Here is a 16,986-nt window from a genome sequence, read left to right on the forward strand (position 1 = left end):
AGTGAGTCTCCTCAATGTGTAGGACGGACAGGGAATGCTCTTCACCCCAGCAGACAGCTGTTTTGCATGTGTGATTTATCTTTCTTGGTTCAGCTATAACATAAACAGATCGTTTGGAAAGCAAGCGCTTTGACGGTTTTTAATGTTCCGAGTTTATGAGCGATGGATTCCACTTCGGGGAATCCCTAATTAACAGAGCCAAGTGGTTAATTGATTCCACATGTGAAAAACTGGGCTATTTATACACACATAATGCTAAAATCTCCCCCATCAGGATTCCTATTTAGTTGAAATCCCACCCGATTTCCAAGGCATTAGTTCATTCTTTTTCACATTCTTTATCTTGTAATTCTTCACACTTCCTCCCTCCACCCACTAGCTACATCACTAGCACAGCCTGTTGGGCTGCATGCCAGGCCCTGTGCCTGGGGATTTTATGCTCACAAGTTGTTCAAAGCCACCAACTTATACATTATCCTTCATACTCAAGAAATCGGGAGCGATGGGCAGGTGAGTGCAAACAAGTATCGGATGAAGGCATTTGCAAGCAACGGTTCAATGTCAATTCACCTAACAAACACAGCGAAAAGCAGGAAATACCAAGACCAGGAAGAGAGAAAACATTTCAAATAATATACACTCTTTCCTGAGTACTTATTAGATGATTGGGCCTGTGCCTGTTTCTTGCTATTATAGTCTCATATATATATTTATAGGCATTATGCAATAGATCCACCCCAATGTTTACATTAGGCTACCTGTATCTTCCTATTGCTACCATTTCTTTATAGTGGAAATTTCTTCCTATTGGCTCTTCAGAATCAGTGCACTGCTGTTCTAGACGATCCTTACACTACCCACTAGCACACCAGAATGTCCCACTTCCACCTGGCGCAAGCTCACCACCAGTGATCACCCTTCTCCCTTTCCAGCCCGTGGGAAGCAGTTTCTCTTCTCTTTTTAGTTGAATGAAGGCACAAGTGAACTCAGGAAATCTGATGTGTCTTCAACCATGAGAATGACTTAAACAAATGAAACCAATTATCAGTCTCCTCACAACAAGTTGTGTACCAGATTTTATTTTATTTTAATGAAGAAAACATGGGTTGTGAGATTGCTCCGTGGGAAATGGTGCTTGTCATTCAAGCTGGACAACCCGAGCTTGTCCTGATCCCAGAGTTTAAGGAGAGAACTGACACTTGAAAGTTGTCCTCTGATCTCCATGGGTGCACTGTGGTGCTTGTGTGCCTCTATTCACAAGAGCGCCACACAACAACAACAACAACAACAACAACAACAACAACCAACAGCAACAACAGTAATAATCTAATTTTCAAATTAATGAATATAGTTATACCTCCAAGGAAGGCACAGGTAAGCAGGTGACTCTCTATGCCCTCAGCTCCACAGTCTTGCAAGACCTCAGGGAGGGCAGATAGTCAAGGTCTCCAATAGGAAGAAATGTCGAAAACCATTTCATTTTAAAAGAAGAATGTCTTCACTATACTGAATTAAGCAACAGAATCATGTCCGGTTTGCCCAGCAAGTAAAATTTATTATTCATGAAACATGAGAATAGAGCCTAAAGGGATTCATAAACTCAGACCCTTCAACTCAGATGAGGAAAAACCAAGAGACTCTTGATGTTTCCAGATGACCGAAGAAAAAGCTGTTGATGGTGTTAGCAGATTGCTCAAGAGATGTGGGCAGAGGTCGGAAGAATCAGAGACCTGTGGGCTATTGGATGTTTTGAGCTTCTGTTTAAAAAAAAAATGGAGGTGCCTACTATTTTGTGAATGAAGAGTGAAGAATATGAATATGGGTGAAGAATATGAATACAGCAGAGCAGTGCTGCCTCAGAGGAGGAAGATATGAGAATTTGCTACTAAACAATTAGAAATGTGTCTCGGGGGCCTGGGGGTACAGCTCAGGGGTGCCAAGCATGCTTAGTATGCCCAAGGTCTTGGGTTCTACCTTCATCACCATACTAGTTTTTATGTGAGCTGCAGAAGAGAACTAGAACCCTTAGATGTTACGTGAGACCAGAAGCACACTGTTCCGTTAGACCAACTCCTGTAAGCTGAGGTCCAATCTGCTTCCTGGTCACCTTTATAAGCCTTTTCATGGGCTGGTAGTAGGAATTAGTGTCCATCTAATCTCTAACCTTTAATTTCTTTTCTGTCTGTTTGCTTGTTTGCTTGAGACTAGGTCTCACTTTGTGACATAGGCTGGCCTAAAATTTACTACATAGCTCAGGTTAACATTGAACCTACCATCCTCCCTCTGAAGCCATCCCATTGAATGCTGAAATTACAGGTGTGTTCTGGTGTTCCAGTATGCTTTCTATTGCTGTGTTAAACACCACGACCAAAAACAACTTGGAGTGGAAGGGGATTATTTGGTTTGCACACCAATTATCTAGGAAAATCCGAACAGGAACTCAAATAGGAACCTGGAGGTAGAAAGTGATGCCGAGGCCATGGAAGAATGCTGCTTCCTGGCCTGCTCTCCATGGCTTGCTCAGCCTGACTTCTTATACCACACAGGACTACCTGCCCAGGGGTAGCATTGCCCACAGTGACCTAGGGCCTCCCACATCAGCCAGTAATCAAGAAACTGTTCCACAGGTTCATCTATGAGTCAATCTGATGGAAACATTCTCTTAACTGAGAGCTCCCTCTTCCTGGTTGACATTCGCTTTTTGTCAGGTAGACTGAAAAACAAACACAGAAAACAAAAAACAAACCAATATAACCAGGACAAATACCATGCCCTTTGCCCGGTAATGTTTTGTCTTTATGTTCCTCCTCTGACCTAGGTCAGAGTGCCTGTGGCTGAGCTCCACTGATCTTCTCGCTGACCACAGCATCTCCAGCTCCACGATACCCAATCTACCTCAGCAATCCCTCTCCCTCTGCAGTGACATCAACACAATGCCTCCTTTCCATCCTACACTCCCGACTCAAGAACTGCTGCTGTTTTCTGAAGTATATTCCCTTAAGGCCAGATGCATCTGTACCTGACTTGCCTTTAAGCTGCCTGACGTTATTTCTAGTTCATATCAGTTAAGTACTGTCTTGTAGTACATCTACTCTGAAACTGTAACCTAACACTTACTATTTAAGAAACTGAGGCATATTGTTTAATTCCTTCAAACCTTGGTTGTTTTTTTGTTTGTTTGTTTTGGTACTGCACTGAGAGAAGGAAGTGTCTCTTCACTATCCAGGGAAAGTCACAGATAATTCCTGTAATTGGCAGTGGGTTGGGCAGAGGAAAGTGGGTAAGCCATGTTGTTTGTAATCTAACACTCCAGGGGAGTGACTCTTCTTCCCTCTCTTTACCTGTATCACAGTATTTACGTACTAAAGATTCCTTTCCTCCTCTGTCCAGACCAGTCCTCTTGCACAAAAAGCCTCCCTGTGAGATCAAACCCTCGCTGATTCCTTGCTTTGGTGAGCTCCCTCAGCACAACCAACCTAGTCTGTAGTTCTCAACTCGAGGCAATGGTATCATCCAGAGGACACTGGGCAATGTCTGAAGACAGCTTTGTCTGTTACAGTGGGGGTGGGGGAGGGGAGGAGGATGCTCATGGCATCCATGTGTTTGAGGATAGGATGTTGCCAAGCACCCCCACAATGTATAGGATGCTGCCCTCCAAAAATGAGGAAATTTACTGGAGTAAAATTCTTGAGACACCCTGATCCAAACTGTTCCAGGCATTGAGGTCACAAGGTCGCCAAAAGCCTCAGCCTGGCACAGGATGGAAACATATAGTCTGCCTATGGACAAGATGAAGCCCCTCCTTTCTGGAATGAATGGAGCAAACTTACAATCAATTCAACAATTTAATTTGTATCCACCGGTCTGCTAACTAGAGGTCACTGAATAAATGTGTTCAGTTACTTCTTCTCTGTTACCATGGTGATGGTATCGTGTGTGTGTGTGTGTGTGTGTGTGTGTGTGTGTGTGTGTGTGTGTATGCTCAGCCCTTGCCAAGACCCTCAGCGTTAGCTGCTCTGTCTCTCATAGTGGAGACACAGCCCATCAATGCTGCATCATACTTGCTAGGAGAGGAATCTGGAGCAGTACATTAACCTTCGTACAGGGCATTGGTTACCTGTCATATTTGCCAAGAATTTTCAACCAACCAACCAACCAAACAAACAAAAATTCCTGCTATAGTGCTGTGTGCCGACAGTCCAGGGTACCCCAGTGTAGTGCTGTGTGCTGACAGTCCAGGGTACTCCAGGGGCCAGGACTGAGGGGATAGACTTGCCTGAGCCTGAGCTCAGCAGGGTTTTGAGAGTGGAGTGGAGCATGACATGGTGAAAGTCTGCCTCAAACCAGAAAACAAACAATAAACTCCACCAACCAACAGAAAATATGTATTTTTTAAAGTTCCAGGTATAATATGTTCATCTGTAGCCCCAGCATTGGGCAGGCTAAGGCAGGTGGATCTTGCTTTGGGGGCTAGAGATATAGCTTAGTCAGTAAAGTGCTTGCCATGCAAGAGTAAGAACCTGAGTTCAATCTCTAGAACCTATGGAAAACTCCAGGTGAGCATCTGCCGTTAATCCCAGTGCCAGGGTGGCACTGGATGGGAGGAGGACAGCAGGTTCCCTGGAGCTCACCTGTGGGCCACCTTAGTTGAAGTGATGAGCTTCTGATTCAGTAAGAGTGGCTGTGGAGTAGGGGTGTGAATCAGGGAGGCATTAAGACAGGAGTTGGGTGTGCATGGGTATGATCAAAATATATCGCGTGCAAGAATGAAGAGAATTGCTGAAAATTTAAAAATAAGGTGAAGGGTGATCGAGGAAGACCCCGTTGCCTCCACATGAATATGCATGTGTGTGCACGCACACGTGTGTGCAAACACACACACACTCAAGGCTACTATCTACCCAAGACCAGAAGCAAACCAATCAAATAAACCAAAGGAAGAGTAGAACAAGATACATTTGGGAAAAGCAGCACACACATTCATAACCTTGGGAGACTCATGAAAGCTCACAGGCAGAGCCAGAGCCGCAGATTAAAGCCATCCGTCTAGCACAGCTAGCTAAGTTTTCCTTACTATTTGGTCCTGAAAACACCACATCTATTGCTTCCCCATGAAGCAAGTGTCAGGAGAACACATCTTGGAAAACATTTCATTAAAGTCAGCAAGATGTCAACATTGAAGTACAGAATTATGATTTTTTTTTTAACATTGTAATCAGAGAGGTTTGGGGGACACTAAACAGTGACTTGGCACACTCCCTCAGAACTCTAGGTGGGAAGAGCGTTATTAATGCTGGCCTCTGTGTCAACAGGACTGGATTTTGACCAGGCCATATTCCCATCAGCAAGAGAAGCATTTGTCATTGCCATCTTAGCAACTGAACAAAGCAGTATCGGGTTTGGTTACACTTAGATACCAAGCAGAAAATTGTTACATTTTCATAACTCAAACTAACTAAAACTTTTTTTGGGGGGGTGAGGGGGCAGAAATGCATCTCAACAAGTAATGACCCTGAATGTCTCTAAGGAAACGTCAGTGTAGAGGCATTTGTCTCTTAGATATGAGAGAAGGGACACAGTACAGTCTCCCATTAATCCCCAACTGGACTCTGATCCTCTTCAGAGTCTTTTACCTGGAAGTCTCATAACCAGTGACTCATTGTAAAAGTTCTGTGAAATCTCTGGGGTTGTCATGCAATGGCACAAAAAAAAAATGCAGAGAATTGTGAACTCCAAAGAAGAGCTTACTTTCTCAAGGACCCTAAGTCTAACCACCCTTGACCTTTCTGCAGAGAAAGGGTCATAGAGAACATGCCAAGGTGTACAGCAGCCTCCAGAGACTGCTCTTGAGAAGCAGGTCACAGCCCTGTGACACGGATAGGCTGAACAAGGCTCTACCTGGCATAGGGTAAGGAAAATCACAGCACAAGGTAGTGCAGCAGTGTGACATCTGTCCCTCTAGCTCAGGGATTTGTCGTTCTGTGCCTTCACCTTCAGACCCTGTGAGTCACACCGCCTGTTTGTTCACCACCCCCACCCTTGCACATCACAATGGAGAGGAGAGCCCCAGGAGAGAAGAGAAGTTGGCCCTCATCCTCCTTCTGGACCAAAACAAGTCAGTGCCATGATTATAAAATCATAAAATTCCTGTGTTTGTGAGTCTGTAAAAGATTCGCAGATGCCTGCCTCCTAGGGTCTCTCAGGATTCTGGAAATAAGTCTGGTCCTCTTATCCTATATCCCATTTCATGAGATGGGGAACAGAAGTGTATGTGGTGGTGGTGGTGGTGGTGGTGGTGGTGGTGGTGGTGGTGGTGGTGGTGGTGGTGTTCCAGGTGTTGTCTGGCAATGCTGCAGGAGCCTAGCTCTGGCTCCCTCATCCCCTGAGGCTGCTAATTCCTTCTCTGTGGTAAACACTGCCAGGAACTGAGCTCTTAGGATTATCCAAGAAAAATAAGCCCTGCCTGTTTTCTGAACTGGTGATGAGAGAAATCGTCCCAGCTGAACCTTGCTGGGATTTAAGACTAAGTATTTTCCAAGTAAATTTTTAGTATTTAATTCACAGCTAATTATGGGACAGGGGCCAGAATGAACGCTGGCCCCTCTGCCACCGGCTTACCTGATCCATGTTACCCCTGTTTCATCCTTCATGTTTGTTTACAAATCCAAAGTGGAATTCCAGAGCTCTTAGCCAAGAGGGGAGCAGGCAGAATAGATTCTTGATCTAACTTTAATTTAAGATGATGGCTTTTAAAAGACCATGGCTATATTTTGATTAAAATGTATTACCATATTGAGTGTATAAGAGAATTATGATGTTTTTACACGTGTACAATGTATAATATGCATGCCTAACTTTTTGATTTGACAATAGGACACTGCCATCTACAAATGTGGTGGGGCCAAATCCATAGCTATTCTGGAAAGTGTGAGGGCCAGGGACCACGGGTTGAATATCCTATTGATGCTTTAATCATGTTCTTTCCCCAATTACTTATCTTTCTCCTTTCTCCTTTCTCACGGGTCCCTTTCTTCTTCCCCAAGAGGCCCCATGATACTATTTTTAAATTAATTTTTTTAACTTAGCATAAGAATCACTAAGTTTTATTCTGGCATTTTTATGCATATTACATTATGCTTTTTCTTATTAGAGGGGTATTAAGGTTGGCACAAGAGGAAACATTATTCTTTACATAACCTGAATCCAAAAATGTTGTGTTCTCATACATGTATACATGGTATGATGTGAATCTTTAGCTAATGTATTGATGATATATTGTGGGTTTTCCCCCAAAGCAACTTTACCTGGGATATAACACACAGACATTCCTCTGTCCTCCAGAACTCATTCTGCTCAACCTTACTCATGTCACAGCTGCTCTATAAGATATTTTATTATCTCCATGAAATTAAAACCAGGGCTATGATGTTGCTTATAACAAGGGGCTGTTCATATTTGAGAGACAAAAAACAAACCCCACTATATAATGTATTATCATCTAAGTGGGCTCCAGTGGAGAACAGTCTGAGATCCTGCAGGGTTGCCCAGCTCCTGACACTGTCAGGCAGGCTCCAGCAGCCTGAGCTCCAGCCAGCCAGCTCCTTCCTTCTGGCATACATGTCTTCTAAGATACTTCTACTTTTTGTTTTCCAGAGAATAGATCTTCTACCGTACGGTTCTTATCACTATTTTTATTTCTTGCATAAGATACTGCATTTTGAACATATCCTTTCTATTTCACTGTGTCTTCCAGCATAACATGAAGAAGAAAACAAGGCTGATAATCCAATGCTCCTCATGTATCCTACGCCACCTCTTATAACCCTGCCAAGACAAATCTGATTCTGTGTACAGGTTTAACCTCAAAGACCCAGGGCAAGGTGGGAGAGGTCCACGGACCCACCGTTTCTTACTTCTCCCACTATAAAGGCTCTTTCAGCTTTGGATAGTTGAGTGTCTTCTCTGTGTTCAGTTTGAGTCTAGGTGGTAGCCATAGGCTGTTTAACAGAGCATGAATAATCCATACTAAGGCTGGGAGACAAGTGTTGCATATGCTTTCTTCTAAAGGGGAATTCAGGAGGGCTTTGGGCACTCGCTATTCACTATGTGTCTATCTGAAAAATGGGGCATTCCTGCTTTGTGGTGGGTTTCGTTTACAGTGGCGGGCAATGAGACTTCTCTATCATCGCTAAGTGCTGAGATTTGCAGAGCTTGCTTCTTAAATGTGTAGCAGATCCTTGGTGCTGCCTCTTGCCAGCACATGCTTTCTAGTCCTTCTTTTTACCATTCAGAGGCGCTCCACTACCAGATGATGAAGTTCCCAATGTGAATTAAGTGCTATTTACAGACCGTGACATCCATCAGACCAACAAATCCCATTGGCAGGTTTAAGTCTCTCTCTCTCTCTCTCTCTCTCTCTCTCTCTCTCTCTCTCTCTCTCTCTCTCAGAAGTCTAGCTCTCACTTGCCCAGAAGGCTGGCTGCTAACTATGCAGCAGACTCTATGAGTACTGAGGTCACCCTTCAGATCCAGAAGTCTAGCTACTGTGAGCTTCTTAATAATTCCAATCAGCAATCAGCATTACATTCTGGCAGGCTGAGGTTTTCTTTTTGGCTTTGTCTGTATGCTTAGTTTTCATTTTAAAATTTCCATCTCCAGAAGAATTCTACTTATTTTATACCCCTTCCCCTTTCACTTTCTCCTTTTGCCATCACTATGAGTTGAATCTGGGGACTCATGCTTCTAAGACATTCTACCACTAAGCAACAGCCACAGCCAGTCCATCTGGCCATGCCTTCCCCACCTGTATCTCTTTCTGTTCATGTTCATGTAATGTTGATGCTATAGTAAGTGTGTTTCATCTAGAGAAGCCTGGTGCTGGGGCTCAGGAGAAGACCACCACTGCACTTAAACTGGAGTGAGGGGTGCATAGAAAGCAGGATTCCGCAGCCTTAAAAGTGAAGCTTACAGAAGGGAAACCCCACTATACTCCCAGAACCATCTCTGGGGTTATGGCTTGTTCAGAAGCTAATTATTTGATTTTATAATTACTTTTGTGGGTTGCAAAATAATTATGGTGTAAGCACATCTACAAGTGCCAAAATAGCACAGGCAATTGTTCTAAAGTGCACAGCAAAACAATAAGAGAGTCAAGATGGTTATTTCCTAGGTGGAGATGAGAAAATCCATCCCCCCTTGGTAAAAAGTGTCAGCCCGCCCAGGGCCCACAGAAAGGTCATGGTGGATGTGGGAAAGCTAAAGAGACTCACAAACCAGATTCAGAAGATAGGCTCTTCCTTTTCATTTTGAACCTGTTCTGGATTTTCTAGGATATCTAATGGACTTTTAAAAGGACCAAGACTTGAATCAAGAATAAAGGATATAACTGTTGTCCCTGACTCTTCTGACATTAGTCACTTGTTCAATACACACACACACACACACACACACACACACACACACACAAACACGAGTGCTAAGACTTGGACATACTGGGGCACACCCATAGTCCTAGCTACATGGGAAGCTAAGATATGTGTTTGAGGGCAGCCTTAGTATCCTGAGTAGATTCCATTTTACAAATAGATAAAGACCCAAACTGTGATTTGTTTGAATCACACACACACACACACACACACACACACACACACACACCACGGACTGGATAATTGTTAGGAATCTTTTCAATTCAAAGATTAGCTATGTTGATAGATTGCTTAGAAATGGATAGTAGTTTCTAATTACAGGGACTTTGCAGTTGTTAGGACCTACCCAACACTTTTTGTAAAGAACAAGTCTGTAAGCATCTTTGGCTTCTCGGTCTGTGTTGTAGTTTATGAACTGTCACAGGGTGTAACAACTGTGTGAAGCTATGAGCCAGTGAACACGTACTGGTGGACACCAGCAGTTGAAGTTCATGTGTCTTGTCTCATGCAATGTTATTTGTTGGTTATTTTTCAAACACTCCAAGTTCTAGCAAACTTTCTCAGCTGATAAACCCAGGTGGGAAGCCTCAGGGCCAGAGTTAAACAGTCCCCTGGGGTTTAGGCACATCAGCCAACTTCATTTTCCAGGTAGGAGAAGCTGGGGACAGAAGTGACTTGAGGGTAGGCAAAGGAAAGCAGTGGTCCCCTGGGCTTCCAACGCTTGAAGTAAACACCCCCTCCCTCTGAGAATCCCAGGTTGAGAGTTCGCTTTGGGAGGTTGTTTTTTTTTTCCTAATTTTTCTGTATCATTTCCCTCCCCCTTGAGTTCTGCAATTTAAGAGTGGGATTTCTCTGCCCAAAATACCATACTCCAGAGGCTTGCTGAAGGGTGATTCTCAGGCAGCTGGGCATGGCTGACAAGGCCATTCACGGTAGCATAAGCAGTTGTCATGAAGAAACTATAGCTGTCTTGAGCTGTTCTCCACAAAGAGTTCATAGTGCTAACTACAACCTTAAAAGTTTGTTCAAATACCTACAAGGAAATAAGATATATGAACTAGAAAAATCACACACCACACACACACACACACACACACACACACACACACACATGCTTATAGCCAGACTCTATCTGGATTCTCTAAACTTACTAGTTTTCTTAAATGATCTGAATTTACTCTTTCTTGATCAACATGCCTCAGAACCTTTTCTCAATCTGTCTCAAATGCCCTCCAAAGTGGCTATAATCCAAGTCACAGTCAATGAGTATCAGGAAGGAAGCAGACAAATTGGATTTTCACACATACATTGCCACAAGAATATAAATAAAATAGGGTTGTTAATTTGTAACACAGTCTGGAATTTCTCAAGTGATTAATCCATAGGTTCCTGCATAATACAACAATGCTACCTCTAGGTACATACCGAGGAGAAATGAAGACCTGTATTTACACCTAAGTTTGCCCAGAAATGTTCACAATGGGATATTTACAATAGTTCATGTATCAACAACCTGAGTACCTAACGGATGGATGGATGGATGGATGGATGGATGGATATGATATACCCATGAAACAGAACATACATTTAGCCATAAAAGGAGGCATGATCCCTTCTATACAGCATGGACGAGCCTTAAATACATTATGTGTAGTGAATGGAAGCCAGACACGAGGATTTACATAGGATAAGAGTCCATTTATATGAAACGTCCAGAGTAGGGAAACATATAGACATCAGAAGTAGATTTGCACTAACCTGGGATAGGTGCTATAGAATGACCAGGCAGATTAACTAAAAGGATCAGAGCATTGGGGAGTGGTTACAGAATAATGAGGTGCCTTGCAGCTGCCTCTAGTGATAAATGTAAGATTCTGTGAAGATACCTAACCTGCTTATGTGCTTTAAGTGAGTGACTCAGCAATTAGGTAGGTGTGTGAATCACATCTTAATACAGCTGCTAAAGAAAAAAAAAATGCCCCAGGTAACCCTGCATCCTTCATGTATGGCATCCACTCAAATCTCACCACACCCCAGCTCCCGTGCATTTCCCCCAGGCACAGCAAGCCATTGTCCTTGAAGTCACTTTAATGAATGGATTTGTACTTATCAGCTGGATGGGTAATTAATACATTGACACATATTCATGTACTGAACACATTTTGCTCCCTGCCTAATATCCATGCATTGTAAGACACTAGAAATAAAACACCAAAAAGGAGTCGTGGAAAGAGTCTGGCTAAGGAGGCTCTACCTTGCCGGGACTCACAATTTTTCTCTACCCTTGCTCTTTATCCTGTTCCCGAGTGACTCTTTGTTAGCTTAATCCCGTCTGTCCAATACAATTGACCTCAAGGGCGCTCCGACAAGACCTAGGTGGCTTTCTGCCTCCAAGGAGAAAGGTTCTCTATTTCTAGTCTCTGACATCCAAGGATCATCTCTGTCATGGCAGCCCCCTTCTCTGGGCTAGCAGGTCCTCTCAGGGCAGGAATTCAGATTTGTCTCTTTCCTCACACCAAGATCACGGTAGCATCAAGATCTGAGAGGTAAGTTAACCAATGGCCATGTTTCACTCTCTTGGCAATGCTAAGGAAATCCCACCATATCCATTTTCATATGGCCTGCTGCTAACGTGCTAGAAGATTTCTATGCTGGGTTGAAATATCTATAGTTGATTCTTTCTTTTTTTTGCAACTTGGCACCTGGATTGTTGCTTAGATCCAGGTTCTCTTACCTGAAGCCTTCCCTCTTTGGGCTCTTCTTTTCTTCCTAACAACATGAGGGGTGGAGGGACAGTCACTTCTTTCCCTAACCCTGGCTAGCTAGCCTTCAGCCGGACCCTATTCATGTTCTTGCATTCATTACAACTGCCAGCCAGAAATAGTGTATTATACACAGCTAACAGCAGATCTCAAATGGTTAAGGTGCCCCTCTCTTCAGATTGGCATTTTGACACTGGGTTTTTTTTTCCCCCTTCTCAGTGCTAGGGAATTGAACTCAGTGCGTCACACAGGCCAGGCAAATGCTGTTCTCCAGATCCACACCCTGTTTTCCAAGCCTGAGGTTCTTCTTGAAGCCTCAAATGTCCAATCAAGTTCGAGGAGTTCTTTTTATCTGTGTTGATCAGTAAACCAAGGAAAGAGGCATTTGGGCTCAAAAACAGGTAAAGGACCTTCTACAGACTTCATGAACAGATGTATCTCATTAAGCTCCCCTCGCCAGGGCAGGACCCTGCACAAACAAGCTGAATTCACAAACAAGAAAAACTCAGCTGCTTGAGGGCTTGACCCCTGAAGGTCCCTTGGCGTTGAAGGTCCACCAATCAGAATTGCCTGGCTCTACACACTCCTCCTCCATTTCCTGCTAAGCATACTTCACTTATCTTGCTGGCCTTCCACCACCCGCTCTACATGTGTGAGTTCAAACCCAGGGTAGCCCACATTTTCGGCAAGTGCTCTCTCACCAAACTATACCCTCAGCCCTTATGTCTGCTTCCTCTCTCATCTCTGTGTTCCCTTACTCTGAGAAGTAATCTGTCTACTTTGACCACTGAGTTGTCTGTAGAAGGACTTCATCGGTATAAATTTAGGTCCACACATAAGCGTTCTTCTTTTACTTAGGATATCAAAATATATGTTTTAACCGTGAGCTATAAAGAATAATGTTTTCCTCTTGGACCCAAGTCAAGAAATTTAATTACAGAAGAGGCAACACACCACAGTGCAACAGAAGGAAAAACCCAAGGCAAAATTGGACTTTGCTGCAACCAGACAAATGATAGTAATCACAGCTAATATTTTTCAAGCATGTTCCCTTGCCAGGCACCATGCTAAGTGCTTTGTACCAATTATCTCATTTAATCCTCATAATTCTGTGCAGTAAATAATACTGTAATATCCTACCCAGCTAGCAAGTGGAGGAGGCTTTATTTGCAAACAGACAGGAAAGTTCCAGGGTCCAGCTCTGGACAACCGCTAGAAGCTGCATCTTGCTTCCTGAACCCTTTTGCTAGCAGCCTGGGCATCAAGTGGTAGCTTGACCTTGAAGGACTGGCTACTCTGCATTCCCCCCACCCCATCTCCTCTGTAAAAGGCAGGGGTGTGAGCCCTAGAAACTCACAGGGCATGTTTCCCTGAAGGGTTGTCCTGCTGAGAGCCTACAGTCCATGTAACAAAGATTCCTTCAACACCCACATGGGAAAAGTAGGCATAGAGATACACATGCACACTGCTAATCCCAGCACTTGGAAGGTCGAGGCAGGAGGGTTCCTGTGCATTTGGGGCTAGCCTGGGCTATCCAGTGAAACCCTGCCTCAAAAATAATAACCATTAAAAAAAAAACTCATATGAGAGTTGACCAAGAAACATAATGAATAGTTCTAGCTCCTAAACTGAAACCTGGAGGTCTATTCATCAAGTCAGTGGATTAGTGCACTAGCATGTGAGTGTCCTGAGACAGGAATCACAACTAAGTGCCTCAAGACAGGATAGCATATTGATTAATAACCAATAATGCCTTGTCTTCCAGCTGCCAATTTTATTATTTTGAAAACGTCACTGTAGAAACAAGACTGAGCCTCCCAAGTATTTCTCAAAACAGTTAACATATTGCCTTCCTAATGAAATGACATCTTCACAGGAGTGATTTGGTGTGTGTGTGTGTGTGTGTGTGTGTGTGTGTGTGTGTGTGATGCTGAGGAAAGGCCCCCTGAGATTCACATCTGAACACATGCTCTACCACTGAGCCACACTGCCAACTGCACCTTAGATACCATCAGGGAGACTGCTTTCAAAAAATAAGTCACCACAATTAAGACTCACAAGGAATTAAAATAGAAACTGTTCATGAAATAATATACAGAAATACTTCCCTTCTGTTCTGGATTTCTCTGTATTCGTGCTTTTTAATCATTTATAAAGGAAATAGTACCTTCCTAGTCACTTCCAAAATAAAGTTTTAGTGGAAATGTAATCATTCCCTATAGCTTCACAATATACATAATTTCTATTTCATTTAGGGAATAAAGTTTTCCCTTTCTTCCTACCAATCAGCCTGTCAAACAAGTAGATCAAGGGGAGTTTTTGAAAAATGTACCAGAAAATTCTGCTGTTTCTCCTCATTTGTGACTCCGATTAGTTTAGCTTATTGTGATAGTGAATGCGCAGGATGTGCACACAGCTATAAACACACGCACCACAATTCCGAAGTCTCTAAGTCAGCAGTTCTCAACCTGTGGGTTGCAACCCCTTTGAGGATCAAAACACCCTCTCACAGAAGTCACTTAAGATCATGAGAAAACATGGATATTTACATTATTATTCATAACAGTAGCAAATTTACAGTAATGAAGTCGCAACAAAATAATTTTCTGGTTGGGAGAGGGCTCCCTCAGCATGAGGGACTGTATTTAAGGGTCATAGCATTAGGAAGGTTGAGCCCCATAGCCCTAGATGTTGTGGAGGGGAAGAAATAAAAACCATCTAAAAACCAACACGCTGGTGCTCTGAGGGAAAAAAAAATGTTATCTGCCTCTGTTTTCTTCTGTATTTGAAACTCTGTGGCCTTTAGCACTGAAGTGTTACATCAATTCACTCCCCTTTCTGAGAGCAGCTTCAGTGCAGAGCAGAGACAGCAAAGATGTGCAGAAGCACAAACCGGCCATGAATGAGTGGTGGATTTCTTCTACAGTTTACTGTTATTGTTAGTATTAATGAGATTGACTTAAAATAAGGGCAACAAAACCATCTTTAATGCTGCTGCACAAATATGAAGAACATTAAAAAAAAAAAAACTTGCATGAAAAGATAATCGTTGTGGCCGGCAAGTGGCTCAGCAAGTAAAGACACTGGACGCCACAACCCAATGACCTCGGTTCAATTCCTGGGACTCACAGTTTGGAAGAAGAGATCGAAAGGCTATAGGGGGTCCTCTGATCTGCACCCATGTATGATGGTGTGTGTACATATACACAGGCACACACACACAAATGAATAAATATATTTTTAAAAAGTTAATGGCTAAAATGTAGTCTTATATTCTCTTCAGCTAGTCAAGAATATTTTTTTCCTTTAAAATTACTACATATCAGCTAAAGACATTTGGTTATAGGGGATCTTTAGATGGCAAAATTATTAAAATATGCTTTAAATGTTTACAATAATTGTCATTTTAAGGGAAGACTTCTTAAACGGGCCAGAAGTTTTTATGGCTATAGTTAAGTAGGCCGGATAAGGAACTAGACAGACAGAGAGAGGGAGATGCTGCAGAAGGGAGACCCACCATAAAAATCATTCTCCAGGTGGGAGTGTGGTTCTGTAGGAGAGTGTTCGTCTAGAATGTCTAAGACCCTGGGTTCCATCCCCAGCACCGAAAGGAAAAAGCAGGGGAAGGAAGGAAGGAAGGAAGGAAGGAAGGAAGGAAGGAAGGAAGGAAGGTCTTTCTCTATTGAGCTTTGAGAGAAGTCTGTCCTCTTTAAATCCTGAGCATACATTTTCTTTAAAAAGGCCGTTGCTCAGGTGAAATCCTGAGCAGATTAAAGCACTTGGTGCAGATCCCTGAGACACACGTGGTGAAAGGAAAGAACTAACTCCTGGAAATTATTCTTCTCTGACCTCCATATGGGTCACATGGCACAGGCATAGGCACCACACACACACACACACACACACACATACATATACACATACGTACACACATACATATACACACCTCTCTCCCTCTCTCTCTCTCTCTCTCTCACACACACACACACACACACACACAGACACACACACACACACACAATGAATCAAATAAAATTTTCTTATGTTCCTGCCATACTTGAAAAGAATGAACCCAACTATACCACACTCTTATTTCACTCAAAAAATGAGAGTACCACCCATCTGATATAGTGGCACAAAATTAGGTAAAAATTAGACACTATGACCTTAGCCCTCCTCATATATGGATCTCCTGCAATTAAATACTTGTATTGTGTTAAGTGATAGAAGAACAGCCTCAAGTACATACTCCTGAGGGCGTTCTGAAATTTGAGGCTATGGAGAAGACGTGTATCATAAAAGAAAGGCAGACTGCAGGTTCAAATACATGCCTGCCTTGAATAGCACGCAGCACATGTTACAGGCGATGGAGCTCATAATTACATACATAGGCATAGATCCTTGAGTAGAAACACCCTTCCCTTATTTTAGCAGTGCACAGAGACACTCATTTAAACAAACTCCCACGAATGGGGAAGCAGCCCATTTGGGGTACTATTCAGTCAACAGAGTAACTGGCATTTAATAAGTAGCTTGGCTGGCATCACATTCTCCATTATACGGTATGGGAAAGGTCTAGTTTGGGGCCCAATTAATCTGTTTGTATGCATTCATTTTGCTGTCTCCAGTTTAGCAGTCAGCACAAGAAACAAACACATGTCAACATGTGTGTTTCCAAAACCATTAAATCCAACAGGAAGGGCTTAGTTCTGTCCTCCCGCCTCCCATACTGTCCCAGTTTGCTCTTAGGTGACTCGCTTGCTCCACACTACACAGCCTCTCTCACATTTTAATCAAAG

At 43.0% G+C, this 16,986-nt stretch overlaps 1 protein-coding gene across 9 annotated transcripts in view; it reads right to left on the reverse strand.

The window, feature by feature from the left end:
• The window catches only part of Phactr1 (phosphatase and actin regulator 1), a 460,522-nt gene that overhangs the window by 208,044 nt on the left and 235,492 nt on the right, over positions 1-16,986 (reverse strand). The gene's annotated exons all lie outside the window — the stretch shown is intronic.

The sequence above is a fragment of the Arvicanthis niloticus genome, chromosome 8 (genome assembly GCF_011762505.2).
Source record: "Arvicanthis niloticus isolate mArvNil1 chromosome 8, mArvNil1.pat.X, whole genome shotgun sequence".
Taxonomy (NCBI): Eukaryota; Metazoa; Chordata; class Mammalia; order Rodentia; family Muridae; genus Arvicanthis; species Arvicanthis niloticus.